The following is a 7,413-nucleotide window of genomic DNA, read 5'->3' as shown; positions in this document are numbered from 1 at the left end:
ATTCTCTTTTGTGGAGAAAGTATTCTCTTTTGTGGAAAAAGTATGCTCTTTTGCGGGAGAATGGGACTACACAAAATATATTTTAGTTACTAACTTAGTTAGTAAAGTTTAACTAAAATATCTTTCGACTACCCGCACAAAAGGAGTAAAATTTGATGCATAAAAGGCAACCCCGTGGCAAGAGATCCCGGATAAAAATTTACAGTATCTCGTATGACATAATCCATTGAAGTACAATAGATTGTGTGGTAAACAAAATAATCTATTTTACGTTTATTGTAGTTTTTTCACGGTCATAAAAATCTTTTATTGTGCTTACTTTAAATACACAATAAATTTAACTGTTACCAATACATTCTATCTTGTTTTTATTGTTCGCTTATGTTTTGTATTGCTCATCCCAAAACTAAACATATTATACAAGTATTCTAACTGGGTGATCAGAAAATCCATCTTGAAGAAAAAATTATATAATTTTTAAACATTTAATTTGTTTATTGTATTAATGAACTAACAATTGAATACAATAGAGTAACAAAAGGTTTAATTATTAAATGAAAAAAAAGTTTTATCGATTTTTAAATAAATACTTTTTATTTCAGGTCTTGAAATATTCACACTGCAAATAATTTTCACGTAGCATTTACCTGAAAAGACACGTAGATATTTTCCACCTGTTTTTTCAGGTGAATTCTACGTGAATCAGAATGTCAATCTCGATTCACATGACTCAGGTAAAATGTACGTGAATTTCACGTGACGTTTTCTGCTCAATACTAACGTAGAATTTACGTGATTTTCAGGTGAAAAAGGTTGGATGGTCTTGTAGATTTCAGTACAATCCATGATTTTCTCGGACTTATGGCCCATCCAGAATGCTATGCGCAGCGGCACGTTCTGACAGAAAATATTGTCGGGCCGGCACCAAACCGGACCGCGCGATTGAGCACTCGCGCTGCGACGCGAGTCGCGACAATTTGAAATATTTTATTAGTAGTGCGCATCATGAACGCATGGATGTACTATCATGCGCACTAATCAGAAATGAGTTGCGACGTCTGATAACTGCAGATATTTCATTTTATTGAAAACAAATTTTCGATTTTCTACTATACACGGAACATGGGTTAACTATCAAAACGCGCCGCTGTCCTCATCATTGTGGGAGCTCCTTTATTCTTTAAATCAAAATTTGCATACATTGAAAAAAAAAACATTTGCCAAGCATTAATGACTACAGAGAACGCATTGGTCAACATTACAAAATATTTCGGGTTTAATTAATTTTAAATCTGAGTCTATCTGTAGCCTTTACTGCTTGGATACTGTTTCCACTATCGTATAATTGTTTTAATTACACTTTTATACACTAATTATAACCGAAAATAAGGAAAAAAAATGTTTATCGGCATTTCTTCATAATAATGTTGGCGTCATTTTCCTCGAGATTTTCCTCTGTGAAAATCTAGTGATGTCAAATCCTCGGCGCGATTAACTCGTATAAATTACCTTTCTCCATTCTGAAACAATGTTAATTATTTTAACAATAAATTAATATCAATGATTCCGTATGAAAAATTTATATTGCGCATAAGCCCCAAAATTTTATTCCCACCTTTGGGTTTCCGCGCCGAGCACTCAGCGCCAGACTCGGCGACAAGGAGATGGTGGTCAAGTTGGTACTCCTGATTTTCTGACAACTGATGTCGATTGGTTGTGTGAGTGCACCGGTGTCAAAAAATAGAGCTTTTAGCTGAAAATTTAATTGTCAAATGTACATTTTGACAGCAATATAGATGTATGAGTGAATGAAATGTGCAAATGCTCTATCGCGGAAGCAGTCGCTGAAGACAAGTGTCAATGCTTTCAGTGACGAAACGAAAAGTTTCAATGCAAAAAGCAATACTTACATGAGAAGAAAGTTATTGTGCAACAGTATCAAGTCGCCTTGCAATATTAAAACTGATGTCGCCATATTGTCTCACATGCGAGTCGTGGCCGAGGTCATGACAATGGTTTTATCTCAGGTTTTATTTACCATCATGTCATATATAATTCACCAAAAATTCACGTAGATTTCACCTGAAATTATGGTAGAGGTCACCTTTATATTGGTGAACTCTACGTTCATCACATGATGTCTATCATATTCGAGTTCTCAAGAGTTTACCTGAATATTCAGGTAGAATGTATGTGCACGATCGGTTCAGTGATGTTATGACCAGGTTGAATTAAAAATATAAAAAAGAACGAAAACTTTTGCATATCATTTTACTCGGAGATTGGCTGGATTTATTTGAGCGTGTACGTTTTGTTTATGATTAGTGGAATGAAAAAATGAAACTGATGTTGTGGTGCAGGAAGTGTCCCTTCATTACGGATTCTGGGAGTGGGCAAGCGGCGGATCATAGGCTGCTGTATTGTGGTGGGTATCTATAATGTTAATATCATAATACCGAATGATTTTGATGCGAGAGAACTTTTTAAAGTACCTTTAGGAAGGGGTTCTTAATTTCCACCGCCGAAGCAGTTCGGAACATTTTGGTTAACATGTATCCTTGTTCCTTTTCAGAAGGAAGTTTATGGTAAGACCACGTAAGACTTAATATCGTTCGGCAGCTATTATTGGCCTATCTTACCAATTAGATACAATAATAACTGATACAGGTAACTTTTCCTTTTTTCTCGAAGTACTTTATATAAGAAAACTGACATGCTTTTATAATTTACATTTTTTACAGGTTCATACATAACCTGATTCACCCACTCAAGAAAAAACAAGTCATATGTAAGTCCTGTAGGAGACATATTTATTTATTTATTGTCGTCAATCATGTTTGTAGACCGTTTGATACAGATTTAGTCTTATAATATAGTTCTCCGTTACTTAAAATTACTAAACACTTTTATCCGATATGAAAATTATACACACCAAGCATTTACTGAGTACGCAAGTATTGTTTCAATTTAGTCTTAGATGTATTGAAATCAATAGCATTCCAATGTTTATTATAAGCAGCCATCATTTGATTTATGGGTCCGAATTTCGCATAGTTTGTACGATGACTACTACAGGCAAATAAAGTTCGATTTCGCAAAGGTCTTTGTGGGATATCAAGCTCTCTTTCCTGTTGGCTGAAATTACATCGTGCTCAGCGAGTATAGCGAGGTGCATCATCGGCGCATTTGATTTTAACGTCAATGCATCAGTGACTAAGTAAAAGCAAAGCGCCAAACAACAATACTAACACATTAAACTTTGGATTGAATGAAAACTAATTTGAAATCGAACAAAAACTGGATTAAAACAAAATTTAAATTGAATTCAAATGAAATTCAAATATAATTAAAATAAATTGGAATTAAATCAAATTAAAATTATTGTTGAATCACATTGAATTGAAATTAAAATCAAATTAAGTTCAAACTGATTGAACATTAAGCCTATACTAAAATAAAATTAAATTGAAATCTTATAGATAAAATAAATTGTAGGACATAAAGTTGTATTGTATTTTTATTGTAATATTAGAGTAAAATGTATTCCAAATTTCATTATATATTTACTATAAAACAATAAAAAAAAGTGAGAGAAAACATTTAACATACATTATTTTCTATTGTTTTGTCCCTCTAAATCGTCCCATTGGAGAACCGTTGAATCAATTGTTTTGCTCTGAAAAATGTATGGAAAATTTTCGATTTTTTTATTGTAAAGATACATAACAACCCCCCTTTTTTATTGTAAAAGTCCCATTTACCATTCATTTTATCGTGGAAAACCATTATTTCCTATGTGATTTAATTGTTAAAATTCCATTATATTTAATGGTAAATCCTTTGTTTTACATGGTGTTGTTACAGTAAAATTTATGATATTTTAATTATATTTTTTATCCGGGATGCTTCTCAGCAAGAGGTCATTGATTACTTGTCACTACTGTCAAAATTACCATGATTACTCGATCTTGATTATTCGCAGTAATTAAAGTGATTATCACGTTTATTGCTGATTACTCATTGATTACTCCTGATTACTTACTGACTCGAAGAATTACTCATGATTACCCAGCTAACCATTAAGCATTGTAATAAGCCTTATTTAACCCGTATAGCAGCTTTTCAGTGCTTATAAGCTTTATATGTATTTTTCAAATGCTTATTGGCAGTAATACACTTCAGGCAGTAAAAGAAGACGTATATCGGTATATAATGCTTTGATGGAAAGCTGATGTGAATATAAGCCGAATAAGGGAACTATCAAAACCAATTTAGAGCTATCATCTATGACGTTTGGGTGAAATCAATAACAATAATACCTAGAGTTTTACAACCTGTCTCTTTTACTCGCATTTGGAACTGATATTATTGAGGGAGGGAAGGGGGACGGTGAGATGTTCCGGTGGGTGCACGACAATTATTTTTAAAGCCTACCATGTATGCTTTGCAGTGATAATGATTAACATTTGTACATATAGCAAACTAAATCATACTGCATGGAAAATGCCGGATAAATGTTTCATATTTATTCTGTAGCTATATTTATTAGTCGAAAGAAACCTTTTATATAGGCGAACATTAAAAGTATTCACGAACTCAGCATGTTTTCCCATTTCTTATTTATCATTACCCGCTCTTGGGATGAAGGCAAATGGAAACCATCTGTTTTTATCACTTGCCAGCAATACATCCACTCAATTTAGAGATGGATCAGATGGCAAACTCACCGGTACTTGAACCAATTCCTTCCACCAAGTGTTCAGGCGTTCAAGGCCGGAGTTAAACATAAATGGCAAAAAAAATCATCAAGTCCTCAATGTGAAGAAAAAAGAAAGAACACATCAAGATGTAAATAAATATTTTTGTTTCATATTTTTTCGTTTCGTTTCAACTCGTCTACACTACTAAAAATCCACACATATTTATTGGCAAAAATCCATAGATTTAACTTATGATGTATATCAGCGCACACATAAACAATCTCCACACGAACTACTAATAAAATATATATCCAAATAAACTTTATGTGTGGTCTCAAATTAGCAATTATTTAATTTATGTGTTGTTCTATATCGATTATATTAGGGTGGAGCTATTGCAAAAATCTATAACGGCGACACATATATCTTATACAAATGTTTTTGGCAGTGTAAATATTTTGACATTTGTTGGCATAGACGTGGAAAAATAGGTAGGGACAAGCACTTATATCCAAGTTTCGAGCAACATATGATGAAGGCCGAAAAGCCAACAATGCTGAACCGAGAAAAATGAGGTTCAAGTTTTCTATGACTAATTTAATTAATTTATTGAAGTAGAAACACATTCCATTGCCAAAAACATGTCAATGCTATACGTAAATGGTTATATTATAACAGCAAATTTAAATTAATTGAAACACTATTCGAAATCTACAAAATTTCAGCTTAAACAAAAATCGCGCCGTTTATTCGCATAACCTGCGCAGCACGTCTGGCTTTTGAGCCGTTCGCTCAAAGCTAGTAATATCATCGGATTTGTTCAGATTTGTTAGCCAGAGCAGTTCTGCTATGCGATATTGAGATTCTCACGTCCGAATGTGTGAGTGGCGATAAAAGGAAAACAAACACTCCTAGATGGTGCTGCTCAGCAAAGTTTGGGTAAAAATGAGTATATTTCCATATATTTTCTCCTTCGCAACCATCGTGATGACTCGATCAATTTTGAGGTTATGAGCAGAAGGAAAACAAACATGTATTTACACATGCCGAATTGCACATCAGTGTGCGAGCGTTAAACGTCACTCATCTCTATATTGATAACCTAGTAAGAATATGCATTGTACACTGCCAAAAATATTTATATAAGATATATGTGTCGCCGTTATAAAATTTTGCAATAGCTCCACCCTAATATAATCGATATAGAACCACACATAAATTAAATAATTGCTAATTCGAGATCACACATAAAGTTTATTTGGATATATTTTATTAGTAGTTCGCGTGGAGAATGGTTATGTGTGCACTGATATAAATCATAAGTTAAATCTATGGATTTTTGCCAATAAATATGTGTGGATTTTTAGTAGTGTAAAATAACTTTAAACCAGATTTTCAAATAAACAATAAAAAGTGAACGGCCTAAAAACCAAAGCAAAACGCTCAGCATGGTAGTTAAGGGCGCCAATCAAAGGACTTAAAAACCACTATGGTGCAAATGGTTCATGAGACGTTCACTCAAAATAACAATAAAAGTGTTAAGGAATATCGAGAACGGAGTTTTACCTAGCATAAAGATTCATTAACATAAGGCAATCGTTAATGTAAGAAAATCAAAAATCATGGTTTTGGTTTATAAGCCGTAATCATATGTTACGCGAGAAGTGTAAATAATATAATAATATAATAAATAATATAATAATATATTATATTCCTAAAACATCTTTCTGCCAGGAGGGTGAAACGCTTGGTGAAACGCCTGTCATCCGCGGTACAATGGCACTCTACCCACAATCGTTTTTGGAACTTTTGTTTATGGTACCCAGTTTCTGGGTGGTATAAGCCATTTTACGAGACAGATTCGAACAGCTGATCGAAATTTTGAGTGAACATGCTCGGTCTTTGTTTTGGTAAATTTGCATGCAAACCATCATCAATTCGTCATCATCATCATCATTTCATTCCATTTTCGCAAATGTTCCTTGTAAAATGTAAATATTAGTGTTATGTCTCCTGTCATTTGAGCTTTTTATAAAATGGCTTATACCTGAATTCAGCTACTCATTTTGAGTGATTGGTTCGTTCGCAGTTAATAGTGCTAATTCTCGGGTACTTATTCAAAAGGACGTATGCGATTTTGTAAACAAAGATTCAAACGTCGATTTGTCCGATCTGATGGCATACCCACGCAAACCAACACCACCAACAGTAGGTAGCCGAAGCCTCTCCCTATCTGTCTATGGTGATGGTTTGCGTGGAAGGGCAATCAGATCGGACAAATCGACGTCTGAATCTTTGTTTACAAAATCACATACGTCCTTTTGAATAAGTACCTGAGAATTGTCGGTAATTAACTTTTCCTGGCGAAAACTTGCAATTGATTGAAGTATATCGCGCTTTTTGTGTTTGTATGGCTTTTTTATGTCGAAATAAAGCCCGTCGATACTACCGAAGCTTTGTTATCATGAAATCAACGAAATAAAAATAAAAACATTGTTCGTCATACTGAACGAATGCTGGGTAGGCGTATGAGCCTTCCCTTCAGTCCCCTGCTTTCTGCACAGGCGGAGGATTTTGTTCAGTGTAGGTGAAACTCAGTTGGGAATATTCTAAAGGGTTCATGACAATGACAATTTCTTTATTTTTGTTTTGCATTTACTTCGACATTGTTTTTAATAAGGGCGAAAGTCGTAAATGTGTGCCGACCTTTTTC

The sequence above is a fragment of the Armigeres subalbatus genome, chromosome 2, assembly GCF_024139115.2.
Source record: "Armigeres subalbatus isolate Guangzhou_Male chromosome 2, GZ_Asu_2, whole genome shotgun sequence".
In the NCBI taxonomy this organism is placed as follows: domain Eukaryota; kingdom Metazoa; phylum Arthropoda; class Insecta; order Diptera; family Culicidae; genus Armigeres; species Armigeres subalbatus.
Note: the sequence above shows the minus strand (reverse complement) of the source record.